Below are 22,062 nucleotides of genomic sequence, written 5' to 3'. Positions count from 1 at the left end.
CTTCCAACACTTAGTTATTTTTATTGCCTTTTATTTTACTTTGCATCTTTATCATAAAAAATACCAAAAATATTATCTTATCATATCTATCAGATCTCACTCTCGTAAGTGACCGTGTAGGGATTGACAACCCCTTATCGCGTTGGTTGCGAGGATTTATTTGTTTGTGTAGGTGCGAGGGACTCGTGCGTGGCCTCCTACTGGATTGATACCTTGGTTCTCAAAAACTGAGGGAAATACTTACGCTACTTTGTTGGATCACCCTTTCCTCTTCAAGGGAAAACCAACGCAGTGCTCAAGAGGTAGCAGCCCCCCAGGCCTCCGGCAACCCTAACACCAACTCCATAAGTACCGTCTCGCAGAGAAAAAAATCAGAGAGAAGGAATCATCACGTTTTATGATATGGAGCCGCCGCCACCTTCTGTTCTTCATCGGGAGGGCTGATCTGGAGTCCATTCAAGGATTCGGAGGGTGGAATTCGTCACCGTCATCATCAATCCTTCTTCATCAACATTTCCATGATGCTCACCGCCAGGAATGAGTAATTCCTTCATAGGTTTGCTGGACGGTGATGGAGTTGGATGAAAGTTGTCATGTAATCGATTCAATTTGTTAGGGCTTGATCCCTAGTATCCACTATGTTCTTAGATTGATATTGCTCTGACTTTGCTATGCTCAATGCTTGTCACTAGGGCCCAAGTGCCATGATTTTAGATCTGAACCCTTTATGTTTTCATGAATATATTTGAGTTCTTGATCCTATCTACTAGTTATATGCACTTGTTATTGTTCTGATCCGTAGACCCCAAAGTGACAATAGTTGGCATACTCTACAGGAATGATTGTAATTCAAGGAGTTAGTGTATTCACCATGTGTTAATGCTTTGTTCCAGTTCTCTATTAAAAGGAGGCCTTAATATCCCTTAGTTTTCTTATGGACCCCGCTGCCACGGGAGGATAGGACAAAAGATCCATGCAAGTTGTTATTATAAGCACGTATTACTATATACGAAATACATGCCTACATTGAATTGATGAATTTGAGCTATTGTGTATCGCTCTAGGTTGTTATTGTTATATGATGAATATCATCCAACACAAATATCCATCGTTGATCCAATGCCTACGCTTTTCTCACATTGGTATTTGCCAAGTTACCATTGTTGATGTTGTTACAATCATCACAAACTGCTTCCGTTACTGTTCTTGTTACTATTTCTACTATTACTACTACTATCAAAACTATCAAACTATTGTGCTACTAAACACTTTCCTGTAGAAATATTATTTCCCAGGTGTGGTTGAATTGACAACTCAACTGCTAAGGCTCATAAATAGTCTTTGGCTCCCCTTGTGTTGAATCAACAAATTTGGGTGAAATAATACCCTCGATGTTTATCGCGATCCCCTATGCTTGTGGTTTATCACGACCTTTTTCTGGCGTTGTTGCCGGGGAGTGTAACTCTATTTATTAAGTTCACTTGGGATTTTACACTATGAAGAATCTGAAAGACGCTAAGCCTAAGATTGTACCCTCTAAGACGAGGGGGGGTAAGGAACTGGCATCTAGCTATGCACTTGATTCACCTTTTGTTTTAAGTAGGCTTGCGACACCACCACCCGCTATCCATTCTGATATGTCACAAGTAATTGATGATACTACTTCTGTTATAAATGAAACTTGTGATGATGCTAGTACTCTACTTGATAAAACTATGCCACTAGATGAATTTCTTGATGAACAAATTGCTAAAGCTAAAGAAATTGAGACTGCTTAAACTGATGAAAATTATGATTCACCTATTATGCCTAGCTCTCCGACTAGAGTTGAAATGCCTAAAATACCCGATGGTTATGTTATGGATGGGGAGATAGCTAGAGAATTTCCTGCTTGTAATGATAGAGAGGATGTTAAGAACTTACTTAGTAAGCTAAAAGAAAAAGCTATGATAGAGAAAATGAAATATGACCCCAAGTTTGCTATTTCTCCTATCTTTGTTACTAATAAGGATTATGAATTCTCTGTCGATCCTGAGTTAATTACTTTGGTTGAATATGATCATTTTCATGGTTATGAAACTGAAACTATTGTGGCACACCTTCCTCAATTGAATGATATAGCCACCCTATTTGCTCATGAGGAAAAAATCGCTACTATTATATTCTTAAGTTGTTTCATTTCTCATTAAAGGGTGATGCTAAGAAATGATTTAATACTCCTGCTCCTGGTTGTGTGTGTAGGATATGATATATTACTTCTCTGAAAAATATTTTCCTCCTCATAAGAAACAAGCTGCCTTATAGGAAATATTTAACTTTGTGCAATCTGAAGAAGAGAATCTCCCTTGATCTTGGGGGAGGCTTCTCTAATTTCTTAATGCTTTTCCTAATCATCAAATACTTGATATCTTTTATAATGGACTAATCGATGCTTCTACGGACTACCTAGATAGTTGTGCTGGCTATGTTTTCAGAGAACAAACTGTTGGACAGGCTGAAGAACTATTGAATAATATGTTATAGAATGCTGATGATTGGACACTTCATGAACCACCACAAAAACAAACTCCAAAGAAGAGAGGTATTCTATTCCTCAGTCTAGAAGATATGCAATAGGCAAAGAAATCTATAAAAGAAAAGAGTATTAAGGCTGAAGATGTTAAGAATTTACTACCTATTGAAGAAATACATGGACTCAGTATCTTGACACAGGTAGTAAAGGTAAATTCTCTTTATAGATTTGATGAGGGTGATATTCCCTATAATAAATCTACTAGTCAATGCATGGATGAATTTGATAATTATATCGTTAACCAAGAACACTTCAACATGTATGTTAGTAAAAAATTGAAATGGAATGCTATCATGATTGATCGTTTGAGTGATTTGATATTTAGGATTGCTGATGATGTCGTTAGAGGTTTAAGTAAACATTCTTCCATGGTTCATACTTAGTTAGTACAAGTTGCTAACTCACGATATGATTTGCTTAATGAGATGAATAATAAAATGAATGATTGTGTTGTTAGGGTTGTGACTACGGGAGGTAGAATGACTTAGGATCCCCTATATCCTAAAGGTCATCCTAAAATAATTGAGCAAGATTTTCAGAGAATTAATATTGATGCACCTTGTTCATCTAAGAAGAAAAATGATAGAACTTTGCATGCTTCAAGTGAACCCGTGGTAGAAAAACCTCCTGAGAATTGTAATGATGTTTTTATTTCCGATGTTAAGACATAATCTGGTAATGAACATCCACCTAGTGATAATGATAATGATGATGTTCATGTTGATGTTGAACTAGAGAATGATAAAGAACCTTATAATGATATAGAAATAGAACATGTTGTTGATCTTAATAAGCCACCTCCTAAAATAAAAGATACGATAAAAGAGATTTCATTGCTAGAAAACATGGTAAAGAAAGAGAACAGGGGTTAAAAACCCATGCCTTTTCCTAGTAAGCCTCAAAAAAATAAGGACGAGGAGGACTTTGAACGTTTTGTTGAAATGCTTAGACCTATCTTTTTGTGAACACGTTTGAAGGATATTCTGAAAATACCTCCATATGCTAAAGACATGAAAGATATTGTCACTAATAAAACAAAGATACCTGAAGCTGAAATTTCCACCATGCTTGCAAATTATTCATTTAATGGAGGGGTACCTAAGAAGTTAGGAGATCCAGGAATACCCACTATACCATGCTCCATTAGAAGAAGTTATGCCTTTATGTGATTTAGGAGCCGGTGTCAGTGTTATGCCTTTCTCTTTATATAAAGGATTTGATTTGAATAAGCTGATACTACTGCAGGATGCTGCTAACGCGACACTACGATCAGAGACCCTTCGACGAAACTGTGCGCGATGCCATAATCGTAAACGGTGGTGTCAAAACCGTCAAAAAAGGTGCAAAATGTTTGCGATGGAGGATGCATCAAACACGGTTCAAATTTTAGTTGCGTGTGCGATGCAGGGCATACGGTTCAGCTCAATTAACTGTTTGCGATGAGGAGGAACAAAAGAAACGGGCAGCCAGATGAAGGCGTGTGCGATGTACAGCATACGGTTCACTCGGATGAACTGTTTGTGATTAGGCAACTCAAAAGAAACGGTCAGCCAGATCAAGGTGTGTGTGATTGTGGGCATACGCTTCAGAAGAATTAACTGTTTGCGATTAGGCAACAGAACAGAAACGAGTCAGCTAGATCAAAGTGTCTGCGATTGATGGCATACACTTCACATGGATGAACTATTTGCGATTAGTCACAACAAACTGAAACAGTTAGATAGATCAATGTGTGTACGCTAGACGGACACACACATTCTAATTAAAAGAAGCGTGCGCGATGGTAATAACGAGCGCGCACGGTTGTTGGAACAAGAGGTGTGCTAACATTGCCTATTGTGGTGCACCCTATGGTGCAAACGCCACGTACGCGGCCGAGAAGGCGTACGTGCCCACGTTACGCCTTCCGAGAATAGTGCCGCACTTATAACCGTCAGTAAATTTTGAGCATGCGTCCCGTCACATTCCAAATTGCAAACCTGTTCACACCGATCAAAACCTAAACGGTTTCCCACTTAGGGAGTGTATTAATACGCGGTTATAAATACTATACTACTCCAAGATGACTGGACATTCCTCCTCAACTCCTCATCCACAAAAAGTCAGAAACAAACAAGTCATTCATCATTGTTCCCTTGCCTCCGCCATGGACAGCGTGAGTTCCGGGTCAAGAGATTGCCACCATGGAGAGGCGAGACTAGAAGCGGAAGAACGAGAGATGTCCCGCCTCGCCGCAGAAGCAACCAACATGTCCCGCCGCACGGCCGTAGCAGCAAAGAGTTCATGCCACGCCGCCGAAGCAGCACGGAGGTCCCACCATGCTGTCGATGCAGCAAACTGGTCCGGCCGCGTCGCGGAAGCAGAAGAGATGTCCCGCCGCACTGCGAATGGAGCAGAGATTTCCTCCCGTGCCGCAGCGGCCTGGGAAAATGTCTCGCGGGCAGGCGAGGACTCTTACAGGCGCATGCGTGCCCTCATCCTTAGGCAGATGGATCAGATCTCCAGGTGGGCGAGGTTGCGGGATGACCCGAAAGCCTCGTTTGAACAGTCTACCGACGTCATTCGACAACTAAATGAGAGCAATGCGAAGCTCCGGACCGAGCGCGACCTGCTGAGGGCGAAGATCGTCGGAAGTGTGGAGCAGCAGGAGCAGACCACTGCCTTGTTGAAGAGGACCGGCATCATTGTCGAGAAACTTATGGACGAGAATGCCATGCCGTGCATCGAGCGCAGAAGGCCGGTGGAGGAATACGTGGATGCTTTCAAGCAGCATCTAGAGGACAAGAAAGAGCTCGTCGCCGCTCACCGCGGAGACTAGTTCCCGGGGCCTGCAGCAACGCATTAAGAAAGTAGAGATCAGCGAGCCAGATCGTTGTCTTCCTTCTTTTTTTGCCCTTGTGTATCCGGGCGTTGCCGCATGTAGCTTTTTTAATTATGTTTCTAAATATGTAAGACAATTATTATCCACTGTCATCGTCCTTATATTCATCATGCTTGCTATAAGTCACAGTCGATGCTATATAGGTCTGTCGGATCTTATATCAAGATCGGTGCAAAACTTTCTTTTCAGGTTTTTATTTTTCTCTCTTAAATCTCAATCCAGCGAGACATATAGCCACGCCGTAGAACAGGTGCTCGGACGCCATTAATGGAGACGTTGGGAGGAAGGTGCACATCTGGTAGCAGTCAAAGGGCTCTCCTCCCGATGAGCATGCGCAGAGGTCTAATCACACGTCTCCCGTACTCAAATAGCTACCCCGGCACGACACCTACTAGCCAATAAAAAGGGGACGCGTGGCCGCACGTAGGCCTCATTTGGTTTCACAAGAACCTCCCGGGATCCCTGCCTGTTCCTCGGGCCGAGAAACCATGGACCAAAAAAAGCGGGGATTCTCACGGCAACATTTGGAGGCCCATGAGAAACGGGCACCCCTGCCCTTTCCGCGGCCTTTCCTCGGGAGAGGCCTCCACATCTAGAGAAGTCGGGGAGGAAACCCTCGCTCGTTCTGTCTCGCGCTCGTGAACGAGTGGCGGCGGCAACTGGAAGATCTCCTCGTCCAGCGCTTCAGCCTCCTCCGTCCAGCACTCCGGCCTCCTCCGTCTGGCGATGGCGACGCTCCCTGCCCGCCTCCCTCCACGCTCCCTGCCCCGCCTCCGGCTGGGGCAACAGGACCGGGGTCGTCATCCTACTACTTCCCGGATCTCGCCTCCGCCTCCAAGATTTTCACCTTTCGATGACGACGACGGCCAGGGGATCATCCTCATGTTCCACTATGTTTATCCCCTACTCCTCCTCCTCCTCCTCCTCTTCCACCCATCATTTTTGCTTCTCCGTGATAATGTCTTCCTACTACACGCACTAACCAGCAGATGTACAGATCCAAGAGCCTCTCCTGTTTGAGTTCTGTACCACAAGCACCAATACTGAACAACATCCCAACGTTCACAACACATCATCCTGACCTTACAAGTGAGCACAACCACCTTTACCTCCTTGTGATGCTAACCTATGCACAATGTTCTTGTATATTTCTGAAGAGGGTAATTTTTTTGTGAGTGGGTTCATTCTAGGAGGCAGGATTGATGCATTGGTGTTGGATATTAGAAAATGAAAGAAATGTAAGCAATGCTTAGTAGTTTAGAAGTGTTCGTATAAACTAGGAGGCAATCCATTTAGGCGTGTGATGATCATTAATGTTTGCCTTGTCATGTCTTTGGGTACCCCAGAAGCTACATTGCTTATCTAATACTCCAAAATTAGTATCAGTCAATTGGTCAGCTCGTCGGCAGCAACTGCTTGTTATTGTACATGGACACCTTACTCTGGAAATGTCAAATGTGAGTTGTTGTCCATTTCATTTTGGAAAAACAAGATGAGGTTCTAGAGTGATGCTTTATTGTGTTTATTGTCTTGCTATTTACTGAAGAAAGTTTGCATCCCTTCTGTGCACATTTTTGTTAGTACTATGGAATAGAAGCTATGATCCGGCGGCTGTAGTATCTTAAGACATGGCACCATCATGTGTTGTAATGCATCCTGTGGCAGTAGTAGAACGGAAGTTATAGTACTATGGAACAGAAGTGATGCACATTATCATGGACTACCCACAATCAGTTGAAGGATCAATATCTTTAGTGACTTGCCATGATAGTATTTCGGTATCTCTTCTATTATGTAATACTAGCCATTAGTACATGGTTGCTGGCTTGCCGTAGACGGTAGAAGAGATGTTTTTATCTTTCGAGTTGGACTTGGACATGTGGAGCTAGCCATGATTCTTCAAGATGCAGAGTTTCTTGTTGCCTTGAAGCAACAGGAACAAGGGGCACAACAGAGTCTAGTCAGTGATATTTACACCTCAAGTGACAATGTCATGCTATGAATTATTTAAACTTGTGTTGACAATGACACATCTGTAGTCTTCTGTAGTTTCTTATGCACGCTGTACTACTAGCATTTGATAGCATGTACTTGGTGTGGATTTTTTCGATGTTGCTTTACACAAGGTTCATATGCATGGTCAATAGCAGGTCTTACCTAGTGCGCAGAGAACTGAAATATAAAGGAGGATCTAGAACTTGTCATCTTGTATGGAGAACAAGGAATAGTATAGTACAGTTCTGCTTCAGCTTTTCACAAGGAGAGTAGGATTCTAGATGCATCGTTTGTAAGTCTACTCTATCTAGTTTAGAAGAAATAAAAAAGAATCATTATATTTTTCTATTGATGTTGCTTTACACAAGTTGCATATACATTGGTCAATAGTAGTTCTTCCCTAGTGCTCAGAGAACTGAAATATATATCAGACCAACGGTTCATATGCATTGATGTTGTTTCTTTTTCAGTTCTCCTAGGCTTTTATTGTATGCAGGTGCTCTGACATTAGAAGTGTTTTGCTTTATCCGAAGACATTGTGTTTAGTTGTTGGATGCCTTTCGGTAATTAGGTCATTGGGAAGGTTTCACTCAGAGCAAGAAAGGTATGTGGCTACCTTGCCTCTTTTTTAGATAGAGGTCTTTACTTTCTGCACTAATAAATCCATGTTTGTCTTCTCCTTAATTTTCCAATTATACATTTTCTCCCCAGTTTTACTAATTTTGGAATTATATTGTATTGTGGAGATTGACAATGGTTTAATGATCTACCGCTTATCATCTTTGTCCTTAGTTATTTAGTAATTATTACGGAAATTTATGCCACAGTACCCATACATAGTAGTTAGTTCTGTGGTTCTTATCCTTCTTATCAACAAGTCCTGATGTTCATTATTAGAGATTCAAACTCTAGTCATAAAATTCTCAGTTGGATACATGATGCTAACTTACTTTTTCGTAGTTCAACCAACATTGAGCTGTGGCACCTGATGTCGAAGCCGAGTGGAGAGAAGACTGAGTAGGACTAGTGATTGTCGCCTTGCTTTGTCGCCCTGTAGCTCATCGTATTTAAAAGTGTCTTTGCCTCGGGCATCGGAACTTGATAATTGAGAACTTTTTGTATCCAACAAACTTGAAACCGTTGATGCGTCAATGCCGGTTGTAATGATTGATTTTATGTCGGTACATGAAAATGGTTTGGTCAACACTTGATCACAATGAAATGCGAACCAGTCAATATTTGAACCTTTCTGATGTGATGGATGATACTTGTAATATTCTTAACTTCTAGTTACATAAATCTGAACTCGTTTGTCTGTTTTTTTAAGATTTTTTTGAATTATTTGTGGAATTTTTACCTATGATTTGTGGTTGGTTCATGTGAATTATTTGTTATATTTGTATTAGCATGTGTCCTCCCCTCCCCCTTCTTACCATTTGGGCAACAGGATAGTGGGGACATCTCCCCCATGGTGGGAGGGATCGGTGATGCACATGGAATATCCACACTAGGGGATTGCTACCCAGGGTTCTGCTTACCTGACAACCAAACAAAGCCGTAATTGGTAAGTTGAACACTCATGGTTTTAATAATATGTGTGTTTCCGATTTGTAATGTGACAACACTTGTTCCAAAATGACTTTGCTGATTGTTAATGTGTGCGCCTTCGCTAATCGGACAGAAAAATTACCACAACATGTTGGTGCCATGTCATGACACCATGCCAAGTTTCATGATTTTCAGGCGTGTTTTGAATTTACAGTAATTAAAAACCAAGTTTCTCAATCTTTCCGGCCAAGCCACGACACATAGATGTTTGACTTTCACTCCCATCTCTTGCATGGGTCCTAAAAATTCACCCAACGACACACATTGATTTTTCAAACAACTTTGGTGCACTGGAGCCTGTGCTTATAGTTCAAATTTTAATTATGCACATTAAATGCACAAAAACTCAATTAATGTATAAAAAGGCCAAACAAATCCGGAATAATTCCAAAATTTAGTACGGTACTTCTATTTGGTCTAATCTGTCTGTGTAAAAAAATTAAGGCGGGAGAAGACAGTGTACGTATGTCATTTCGCACATGGAGGTGACACGTTCCCTCTTGGAACCATGAGCCTTCTTGAGGGAAGCTCCGGTATGCAAGAAGCTTACACCAAAGCTTGTCCCAATTCGGTCAAAAAATTTACCGCATCATGTTGGTGCCATGTCATGACAGCATGCCAAGTTTCATGATTTTCAGGTGTATTTTGGATTTACAGGAATTAAAAAATCAAGTTTCTCAATCTTTCCGGCCGAGCCACGACGCCCAGATGTTTGAATTTCACTCCCATCTCTTGCATGGGACCTAGAAATTCACCCAAGGACACACATGTGATTTTTCAAACAACTTTGGTGCACTGGAGCATGTGCTTGTAGTTCAAATTTGAATTATGCACATTAAATGCGCAGAAACTCAATTAATGTATAAAAAAGGCCAAACGAATCCGAAATAATTTCAAAATTTAGCACGGTACTTCTATTTGGTCTAATCTGTCTGTGTAAAAAAATTAAGGCGGGAGGAGGCAGCGTACGTATGTCGTTTCGCACACAGAGGTGACACGTTCCCTCTCGGAACCACGAGCCTTCTTGAGGGAAGCTCCGATTTGCAAGAAGTTTACACCAAAGCTTGTCCCAATTCGGCCAAAAAAATTACCGCAACATGTTGGTGCCATGTCATGACACCATGCCAAGTTTCATGATTTTCAGGCGTAGTTTCTCAATCTTTTCGGCCGAGCCACGATGCCCAGCTGTTTGAATTTCACTCCCATCTCTTGCATGGGACCTAGAAATTCACCCAAGGACACACATGTGATTTTTCAAACAACTTTGGTGCACTGGAGCCTGTGCTTGTAGTTCAAATTTGAATTATGCACATTAAATGCGCAGAAACTCAATTAATGTATAAAAAAGGCCAAACGAACCCGGAATAATTCCAAAATTTAGCACGGTACTTCTAGTTGGTCTAATCTGCCAGTGTAAAAAAATTAAGGCGGGAGAAGGCAGTGTATGTATGTCATTTCGCACACGGAGGTGACACGTTCCCTCTGGGAACCACGAGCCTTCTTGAGGGAAGCTCCGGTTTGCAAGAAGCTTACACCAAAGCTTGTCCCAATTTGGCCAAAAAAATTACCGCAGCATGTTGGTGCCATGTCATGACACCATGCCAAGTTTCATGATTTTCAGACGTGTTTTGGATTTACAGGAATTAAAAACCAAGTTTCTCAATCTTTCCGACTGAGCCACGACGCCCAGATGTTTCAATTTCACTCCCATCTCTTGCATGGGACCTAGAAATTCACCCAAGGACACACATGTGATTTTTCAAACAACTTTGGTGCACTGGAGCATGTGTTTATAGTTCAAATTTGAATTATGCACATTAAATGCCTAGAAACTCAATTAATGTATAAAAAAGACCAAACAAACACGAAAGAATTCCAAAATTTAGCACGATACTTCTATTTGGTCTAATCTGTCAGTGTACAAAAATTAAGGCGGGAGAAAGCAATGTACGTATGTCGTTTCGCACACGAAGGTGACACGTTCCCTCTCGAAACCAAGAGCCTTCATGAGGGAAGCTCCGGTTTGCAAGAAGCTTACACCAAAGCTTGTCCCAGTTCGGCCAAAAAATTTACTGCTACATGTTGGTGCCATGTCATGACACCATGCCAAGTTTCATGATTTTCAGCCGTGTTTTGGATTTACAGGAATTAAAAAATCAAGTTTGTCAATCATTCCGGCCGGGCCATGACACCCAGATGTTTGAATTTTATTCCCATTTCTTGCATGCGACCTTTAATTCACCCAAAGACATACATGTAATTTTTTAGCAAATTTTGGTGCATTGGAGCATGTGCTTGTAGTTCAAATTTGAATTATGCACATTAAATGCCTAAAACCTCAATTAATGCATAAAAATGCCAAACGAACCCGGAATAATTTCAAATTTAAACACGACACTCATGTACTGGTTGCATGTTCATTGTACATAAATTTTCTAACAATTCAAGCACCATCCTTTCCCTTCGTAACACCATTTTGTCTTTCAAAACATAATGAAAATAATCAGGTATACCACAAACAGTTTACTAGAAAGAATCGTGTGTGATGCGATATAAAATATCTTGGCGCACTATCTTGTCTGGCTTACGCAGGAAGCTTCGTCGTCTACAGTCCATCGCCCTCGCTTGAACCACACTTTTGCGCTAGTTTCTCGCGACACCGAGCGAAATTTTTTGGCCACTGCGGAAATATCTATCTCCCCGCCCCCTCCCTCCTACCAAAAGCCACATTTCCACTATTCCTCCTTGCTTTCCAAGTTCAAACCTTCAGTGCTGCTTACTGGTAGCTCAGCCTCCTCGCCGGCGACCCTTCTTCTTGCAGCGCCGCCTCCTCCCTAGCTACCATTCTTCTTGCAGCGCCGCCTCCTCAACGGCGACCCTTCTTCTTGCAGCGCCGCCTACTCGCCGGCGACCCTTCTTCTTGCCGCGCGGGCTCCTCGCCGCCGACCCTTCTTCTTGCTGCGTGGCCTTGTCGATATGGTCAGGTAATCCACACCCCACCCACACCATCCTCCTCCTTTCCCGTCCCACATGCCCCGACCGACGGAGCAACACCTTCCACCGAAATCACTGCCCCCTCCTCCAATTAAGCGCCACCCACAGCCATTTTACATGCAGTATAACATGGAGCTGAGTAGCATGCGGCCGCATGCACTAACAAGGTCGCTATGGCTGCCATGCGTGTCGACCACCAGATCTTGGAGGAGCACCTCGTCTTCGAGGCCACCGTCGACACCACCACGCGGTTGTCTACTTTAAAATACATTTCGTGATGTTTTCTCGAGGCCACCGTCAGTGCCTTCTAGTGATTTGTCCTCTGTAATGTTAATATGCAATCTGATGTTCAGTTAACAGTTTGGTCCTCTGAAATGTAATGTTCAGTTAACACTTTGGTCCAACAATTGCTACATTTCGTAGTACTGTTCTCAAGCATTCTTTGTTTTGTTAACTGTCTTATCTTCTAGTACATGTTTCTATTCTGCAATGTCGTGCTCAGTTAACTATTTTGGTTCATTTGGTCTGCTATCCATTTAACTGTTTGGTTCATTTCTGCAATTTGATTTTCATTTGTTGTGGGTACAATTTTGTATTGTTATGCATGTGACACCAATCGAATTTGGGTGTACTCAATACATATTCTACCAATAGTATGGCAACTCTCAGTTAACCTGATCAAGATCTTCCTTATGTGTGTTGCAGGAAAACAATGGGAGACACTGCGGTTTACCATCGAGGTTTGTTCAAGCAGGGTCCTTTGGCTAATAGCACATTATTGTGCAGTTGCAGGAATCATTCTAATATTTAGGTTCCTTACAATTTGGTCTTGCACATGTAGGTCCTTCTGTCAGAGGCTTAGACCCAATGTTCGACCCATTTTGCATACGGGAAAATGAGATGTCCATGAATATCAGTTGAGGGAGTCCTGGACTAAGGGGTCCTCAGGTGTCCGGCCTGTTATCCATGGGCCAGACTGGTGGGCTGTGAAGACATGAAGGCTGAAGACTATACCTGAGTCCGGATTGGACTCTCCTTGGCGTGGAAGGCAATCTTGGCAACCGACTATGAAGATTCCTTCTTATGTAACCGATCCTATGTAAACAATAGATCCCCCCGTTGTCTATATAAACCGGAGGGGTTAGTCCGGAAAGGACACATTCATTACCATAGTCATACAGGCTAGGCTTCTAGGGTTTAGCCATTACGATCTCGTGGTAGATCAACTCTTGTAACACCCATATTCATCAATATCAATCAAGCAGGACGTAGGGTATTACCTCCATAGAGAGGGCCCGAACCTGGGTAAACATTGTGTCCCCTGTCTCCTGTTACCATCGATCCTAGACGCACAGTTCGGGACCCCCTACCCGAGATCCGCCGGTTTTGACACTGACATTGGTGCTTTCATTGAGAGTTCCACTATGTCGTCCACGAAAGGTTCGATGGCTCCTTCAATCGTCTACAGCGACGCTGTCCAAGGAGAAACCTTCCTCCCCGGACAGATTTTCGTGTTCGGCGGCTTTGTACCGCGGGCCAACTCGCTTGGCCATCTGGAGCAGATCGATAGCTACGCCCCTGGCCACCCGGTCAGGTTTGGAAGCTTGAACTACGTCGTGGATATCCATGGAGACTTGATCTTCAATGGATTTGAGACCGCAGCGATCGCTCCCCCTCGCTCCGATGAACATGACCTAAATCTGTAACCGGATCACATACATCGGATGGTCCCTGCTGCTGCAACGGCCTTAGAACCGGAGCAAATCGTGCCATCCAAAGCCACAGAGTCCCTGGCGTTGGAGCCGCACACGGACTCAGCACCCCACGATATCCACATCAATGGAACTCCGGACTCGTCTCCGGCTACGAGTTCCGAATCGGGTACGCCTGTGGACACCGAGCTGGATCGGCTATCAATTTTCGAATTTAGCACCGCAGACATCTTCCAGCACTCACCCTTGGGTGATGTACTAAACTCTTTAAAGAACTTGTCCTTGGAGAAGGACTCGCAACCGAACTATGTTCGATTCGAGCCAGAGGCTGATGATGGGAAATTTTGTTTCCCACCCGCCACCCACTTCATAGCCATTGTCGATGATTTAACCGACGTGCTCGATTACAGCTCCAAAGACATCGATGGTATGGACAACGATGCCGACTAGGAGCAAGGCCAAAACCCGCCATTTACTGGACGTTGGACGGCCACCTCTTCATACGATGTGTACATGGTCGACACACCTAAAAAAGCTAGCGACGAGGACAAAGGAGATCCAGCTGCGAATAAACCTTCCGAGACACAGTCCAAGCGCCGGCGTCCTAAACGCCGCTCTAAGCCTCGTCGCTCAAATGACGGAAATACTGGCACCAGAGAGAATAGTACTCCGGGCATCGCCAAAAAAAACGATGACCCTGTCGGGGCTGCATCCGAACAGGAGGAACAAGATAACGGGCAAGACAACCCTGATAATTAGACCATGCCCAATGACCCAGACGATGATAGTTATTGTCCAGTCTCCGAGGATAATGAGAGCCTCGGCAATGAGGACTTCATCATGCCTGAGGCACCCCTCGAGCAGGAGCGCTTCAAGCGCCAGCTAATAGCCACCGCAAGAAGCCTGCAGAAGAAGCAGCAACAGCTTCAAGCCAATCAAGACCTGCTCATCGATAGGTGGACTGATGTCCTGGTAGCCGAAGAATACAGCCTCAAGCGCCCAGCCAAGAGTTACCCAAAGCATAGCCTGTTACCTTAATTCGGTGAGGAGGCACTAAATCCCATACCTCCCTCACGCAATGCGGACCGACCACCACACGGTCGGGATAGTGCGGCGGACCGACCACTCCGCGGTCGGGATAAAGCGGCAACTCAGGCCGAACAACAGCCCACCCCACTACCTCGCAAAACAGGGACAGAACAGCTCGGGACCATACATATGACCTTCGGCAGGAGCTGGACAGCAGAGCAGAACACACCAGATCAATCTACGGATCTCGAGGACGCTTCCCAACTCAGGATGACGACTACCTATTCGGCCGTGACAAACCTAGTCACACCCGGGCCGATAACCGCAGACGCACTCCATCAGAGGTGCGCCATGACGCGGCCCGATATAGAGGCGCCGCACACCCTCTCTGCTTCATGGATGAGGTGCTGGATCATGAATTTCCCAAGGGATTCAAGCCCGTCAATATTGAATCATACGACGGAACAACCGACCCCGCAGTATGGATTGAGGACTTTACCCTCCACATCCACATGGCCCAGGGAGACGACCTCCACACCGTCAAATACCTCCCACTGAAACTCAAAGGGCCAGCTGGACACTAGCTGAATAGCCTGCCCAAGAATTCCATGGGCAGCTGGGAGGATCTGGAAGAGGCCTTTCTTGACAATTTCCAAGGTACATATGTCCGGCCACCCGATGTCGATGACTTAAGCCACATAGTTCAACAACCTGGAGAATCAGCCAGAAAATTTTGGACTAGGTTCCTAACCAAAAAGAACCAGATCGTTGACTGTCTGGATGCCGAAGCCGTAGCAGCCTTTAAACACATCATCCGTGATGAATGGCTAGCACGCCACCTCGGCCAAGAAAAGCCGAAGTCCATGGTAGCCCTTACGGCACTCATGACCCGCTTTTGCGTGGGAGAGGACAGCTGGCTGGCTCGTAGCAAAAGCACAGCCAGCGAGACAGGCCCTTCCGAGGCCAAGAACAGCTCCAGAAAGATCCGGCGCAACAGACACAAACGCCGAAGCAATGGCGACAACACCGATGACACCACCGTTAACGCCGGATTCAGCGGCTCCAAGTCCGGATAGCGAAAGAAGCCCTACAAAAGGAACATCGATGAACCATCCAGCCTGGATTGCATACTCGATCGTTCGTGCCAGATACATGGTACCCCAGACAAACAAGCCAATCACACCAACAGAGACTGTTGGGTTTTCCAACAGGTTGGCAAGTTAAATGCCGAAAACAAAGAAAAGGGATCACAAAGTGAGGACAAGGACGAAGAGCCCTGGCAGCCGAACACCGGAGGGCAGAAGAAATTCCCCCCTCAAGTCAAAATGGTGAACATGTTATACGCTATACACATCCCCAAAAGGGAGCGCAAGCGAGCACTTAGGGACGTCTACGCGGTAGAGCCAGTCGCCCCAAAATTCAATCCGTGGTCGTCATTCCCGATCACCTTCGATCGTCGAGATCATCCAACTAGTATCCGGCATGGCGGTTCAGTCGCACTGGTCCTCGACCCAATCATCAACATATTTCACCTAACACAAGTCCTAATGGACGGCGGTAGCAGCCTCAACCTGCTCTATCAGGATATAGTGCGGAAGATGGTCATTAATCCCTCACGAATCAAACCCACAAAGACTACCTTTAAAGGAGTCATACCAGGCGTTGAGGCCTGCTGAACGGGCTCAATCACGCTGGAGGTGGTCTTCGATTCCCCGGACAACTTCCGAAGCGAGGAGTTAATCTTCGATATCGTCCCCTTCCACAGTGGCTACCACGCACTACTCGGACGAACCGCGTTTGCTAGATTCAACACGGTACCACACTATGCTTATCTCAAGCTGAAAATGCCCGGTCCGTGCGGCGTCATAACAGTCAACGGAAACACAAAATGCTCCCTCCAGACAGAGGAGCACACCGCCGCCCTAGCAGCAGAGGTACAAAACGGCCTTCTCAAGCAGCATCATAGTCTGGATGCCGAGCCCCTGGACATCATTAAGAGGGTCTGGACTACACTGCAACAGGACAACGCAGCTCGTCAAGAGCTTGATTAGCAATTCGGTCTCCGTCCCAATCCCGATGAAGTAGTGACATTCATACCACCCATCCATAACTACGCACTCAAAATTCCATGGGCGACGACGGAGGCACAAGCTATCACGGGATCCACGGTTCGGCCAGACCGATCCGAACACACATATAACTTTACTATCTCCTTTTCCCTTGTTTCAGGTTTCTCCTATGGGGGCCTCCTTCGGCGGCCTGATTAACGATCCCGTCAAAGGACGAACACACCGGATTGACACGGAGCACAGGCGTACATGGGAAGCCCTAGAGGCTAACCGTTCTTCAGGACCCACGCGCAGTCCACCTTTGGGTATGGCATGTCAAATAGCTGGTTGCTTATTGCATTATTTTGTACCAATGTGCTTGGACGCATTAACCCAACTATAATGGAAATAGTTCATGAGCCAAGTTCAAGGGCTCCGGACCCTATCTCTATCCTCCTTCTGTTTTCCTTTATATTACTTATTTCCTAGCAGTCGTACACTCTGGTACGTGTCATATTTGCCAGGGGCTCCCCATCGCCCCATGATACGGCAACAAAGTCCAAACAATCCCTAAAGATAAGTTCGGCACCCCAAATTTAGCATTATATGCATTGGCTCCGAATCATGTCTTTGGTCAATAGTTGGGTTTCCCGGCTCCTGTGCTTGCTACCCTACGTTCCGCTAAATCGGCTAGGGTAGTAAAGGGAGAACTACTACGATTGTGCCCTGGCCTTGACCAGATGAGCACCTCAGTAGAGAAAGCCAAAAATTGACTATCATGATACGGCGAGAGCCGGTCAGCTCTTCGAGGGTTACAAATCGTTGGAGATTTTTTCCGCATTATGCGAAAGATCGGCACTTCCTGATCAGATGCTGACAGCCCCCTGGTTCGAACCAGGGCTGCACCTATGCTTTATTATAAAACTCCTATGGTTAAGTGAGGGTGTTTAAGCCGTACAGTCTGATTGCCTTATTCATTGTGCTAAACAACTCCTTCAAGGACCATACAATTGGATCAAGATTGTTTAGATTCCATCCCGAACACCTCCGTACTACCTACGTGAGGGCAGAAGCCGACGACTGGCCAACCCTCAGATTACATATAAAACGGCCGCACAAGAGGAAACAATTCAAAGCATAACAATATTACATTACAAAATAGGCTTTGTTCCCATAATACAAGGCAAAGGTAACATGAATACATTTATTCAAATACAATATCCTACGAACATTGTGTGGCCACAAGGCGAGAACCCTCCAAAACATCCGCAAAATACCGTTCGGGTGTGCGGTGTTCCTTGCCCTCCAGTGGCCCTCTGGTCACCTCGACGGCGTCCATCTTCGCCCACCACATCTTGCAACGGGCAAAGGCCATGCACGCACCTTCAATGCAGGCCGAGCGCTTGACGACGTCCAGCCGAGGACATGCGCTCACCATCCGCCTCACGAGTCCGAAGTAGCTGCTTGGCATAGCTTCAGCTGGCCATAGCCGGATTATGAAATCCTTCATGGCTAGTTCGGCCACCCTATGCAGCTCCACCACCTGTTTCAGCTGATCGGTGAAGGACACGGGATGCTCTGGCGCCGCATACTGCGACCAGAATAGCTTCTCCGTAGAACCCCCTCCTTCGGCTCGGTAGAACTCCGTGGTGTCTGATAACTGCATGGTAAATCCGCAAATGCTCCTGGGGAACTCCGAACCCGGGTTAGTAAAAGGTATTGCTTCTCCGCATACTTGCTTTGCATCTTAAATGCCTTACCCGTCGTGATCTTCTTGGCCTCCTGGATCTCGGGTAGATTGTTAGGATGAAGAAACTCAGAAAGATTGTTAGGATGAAGAAACTTGCGAGGAACAACAGCAAGATCTTTGTTTGCACAATGAAGAAGACATCAGTCAACTATAGGATGGTACCAACTCTTTTACCTTGTTTTTACCCCTTGCGCCATTTCAAAATTTACAACAGCGATTTATGCATAGCTTTGTTTTCAGTACTTTTCAAAGCAGTTCACCGATGATTACCTCTCAAACCACCTGCAAGGTCAAGAGGCGAGGAAGGTATTCATTCAACACCCACGATACAATATTGAAGTCTTGCTGAAGAGGACGAAGGTTGGGCGGGCAATTATCCATAGCCACTGGCCTAAAGTTGCAAGGACATTCAACATCACTGAAGGCTCAATATTTACCTTCCGCTTCTGTAGTTTCCCAGATGAGATTCATTTGTCTATTTTCCGTGTATGATATTACTTTCCAAGGTTTTTGATGCTGCATGTGAAACTTGGTGCTGTTGTGTAATGGCGTAACTGAGTGCCGAAGCTATTTGATGTAATTCGATTATGAAATCCTGGTTGCTTTTTTACGGATATGAAGTATCTGACGTGTTTTATAAGAAATATCAGTTTGATTAGTACATGGATTAGCAATAATAGGCTAATTACCCTGCTTATTGGGGTTTTCTATTGCAGACGGTTACTCAGACAACACCGTGGGCGATGAACTCAAACAACCCGCACGGTTTCTAGAAAGTAGCACTACAAAAAAAGACACATCCGTGACATTTTGGGCCGAACAATTTTTTTTTCTGTCATACTTATGACACTTCTATGACAATAATTATGACAAAACCCGGTATCATCATAGATGTGGTGGGCTCCTACTTCTATGAAAAGAATCATGACAGAAAAATGGGCTTTTCGTCCTGGGCGAGCCGGAGACGCAGTTGCATGACATTCTTTGGGCCGTCCATGATGAAAAAACCGTGGTAGAAGCGAGGGCGAGGAAAATATCGGGGAGTTCCCGGTTACGGTGGGTGGTCGGGGGCCGAGCCATGCGCATTTCTCTCGTACGTACGTGCGTGTGTGCGAGGCATTGGGCTCTAACTGAACCCGAGCGAGGCATTGGGCTCTAACTGAACCCGAGCAATTGCACTGCAGGCTACGTGTTACTGAACCTGAGCGATCGATCGATCCCTTTCCTTGCTGTTAACTGAACCCGAGTGATTCCTTTGCTACTGCTGCTAATTGAAGCCGATTGAACACTGCTGCCTCCTTCCCTTGATGAACAGGGAGCGTTGTTGGGGGGTTTGGATGAACAGTTCCCGATGGGGGGTTGGATGAACAGGACCCCATGGTAGTAGAGGTCGTTGCCGCTGGATGAACAGTACCCCGATCGATCGAGCCGGTGGATGAACAGGACCCCGTGGAGGGGTGGATGAACAGGGCCCCGTGGAGGGCTGGATGAACAGGACGACCCCGTGGAGGGCTGGATGAACAGTAGTCGGTGGAGGGCTGGATGAACAGTAGCCCATGGAGGGGTGGTTGAACAGGACCCCGTGAAGAGGGCTAGGTGAACAATAGCTGGTGGAGGGCTGGATGAACAGTAGCCCGTGGAGGGGTGGTTGAACAGGACCACCGTGGAGAGGGTTGGGTGAACAGTAGCCGGTGGAGGAGCGCGCGGTGGAGGCTGGATGAACAGGAGCTCGTGATGAACAGTCGCAGGTGGAGGCTGGAGGAGGTCGACGGTGGATGAACAGGATCCCGTGGAGGCTGGAGGAGGTCGACGGTGGAGATGAACAATATCCCGTGGAGTCCTGTTTTGCGGTACGCCACATCCCTCCCAATGAATAGGACCCCCGTTTCGACCGTAGCGCTCCAACACAAGTCCGTTTCCTCCGTTTTGCGGTAGGCCACACCCCTCCCGATCAACAGGACCCCATTTCGACCGTAGGAGGTCCGTTTCCTCCGTTTTGCGGTACGCCAGACCCCTCCCAATGAATAGGATCCCATTTCGATCGTGGCCGGTCAAACACAAGGTCGTTTCCTCCGTTCTGCGGTACGCCAGGCCTCGTTTCCATCGGCTATTCCGTCCAAGCCGGTTGGCTCCCGATGAACACGACGACGCATTCCGTTCTGAGCCAGTTGGTTGCCTCCCCATGAACACAACAACGACGCAGCTTCTCCGTTCCGACCCAGCCATGTACACGAGCCCTGGCCGTACGTATGCGCGAGTAGGCGTTCGAGACCCTGCCCGTATGTACGTACGTGGCCGTATTTTCTTTCTTGCACCCTGGCCATTGTACGTACGTGTACATGCTACGTGCACGCCTCTACTACGACACGTGTGCGTCTCTACATCGACCAGTATGTACGTACACGTTCGCGACCAGAGTGACAATGCTACGTACGCTTCAACCAGGTGGGTCCCGACTGTCAGCCACTTCCTTGCGTGCGAAGATGTAGCTGGTGGGTCCCAGCATTCAGGGGGCGAATCATTTTTTTGCCCGTAATATGGAAACACTTCCTTGCGTGCGAAGATGTAGCTGGTGGGTCCCAGCAGTCAGGGGGAACATTTTTTTCACGAAATACGGTGGCCCGTCCAGTGGGTCCCTGCTGTCAGGTGGAGGAATCATTATTTTCCGCGTAATAAGGAGGCATTTCCTTGCTGCAGCCATGGACCCAGCTGTCAGCCTCTCCATGTACAACACACTTCTGATGGAAGTCGGTCGTTCACCACATTGACCACGCCACGCTGAGAGCACCAAGGCGGTGGACGACGGCGAGGCCTAGGAAGGGGACGACGCAGAGCCGGGGAAGACGCGACAGTGGATGCCCACGCGGAGGGGAGTACGTGGGTTGACTGCTTCGGCTGCGGTGTGAGGCTGCCGTCGCCGGAGAATAACAGGAGGTGTGGGTGAGTATAGAGGGATGGCATGGCTAGTGGTGGCAGCACAGCCGTACATGGGAGGCAGGAGCAGGAGGCACGCCCGACGCTTGTTTGGGCGGCTGGAGCAAGAAAACCAGAGGTTGAAGAAGCACTACGGCCGTTGGATGGACATCGTACGGTCACTGGAGCTAGAATCGCTCATATTGACTAAGTTGACAAAGCCCTCCATCCCCGTCAACTTAGTAGTCCCACAAGTCAGCTTCCCACTATGCTGGGTCCCAGCTAGCAGGGGGAGTATTCATTTTTTGTGCGTAATAAGGAGGCACTTCCTTGCATGCGAAGATATAGCTGGTGGGTCCGACCTGTCAGCGGGGGAACATTTTTTCGCGAAATATAGAGGCCCTTCCGGTGGGTCCCAGATGTTAGGTGGAGGAATCATTATTTTGCGCGTAATAAGGAGGCATTTTCTTGTGTGCGTCCATGGACCCAGCTGTCAGCCTCTCCACGTACAGTCCACGTCCGATGGATGTCGTTCGTTGACCATGTTGACCACGTGCACG

General features: G+C 46.1%; 1 long non-coding RNA gene across 1 annotated transcript; it reads left to right on the top strand.

Moving 5' to 3' along the window:
- The first annotated feature begins 6,002 nt into the window (after window positions 1–6,002).
- On the top strand, window positions 6,003–8,684 carry LOC125550966. Its single transcript, XR_007302094.1, has 2 exons — window positions 6,003–8,052; window positions 8,409–8,684. It is a non-coding gene; the product is annotated as an uncharacterized LOC125550966 (long non-coding RNA).
- Window positions 8,685–22,062: the final 13,378 nt, after the last annotated feature.

Source organism: Triticum urartu, chromosome 4, assembly GCF_003073215.2.
Source record: "Triticum urartu cultivar G1812 chromosome 4, Tu2.1, whole genome shotgun sequence".
Taxonomy (NCBI): domain Eukaryota; kingdom Viridiplantae; phylum Streptophyta; class Magnoliopsida; order Poales; family Poaceae; genus Triticum; species Triticum urartu.
The sequence above is the reverse complement of the archived record's forward strand: the minus strand, read 5'-3'. Positions and strand labels throughout refer to the sequence as shown.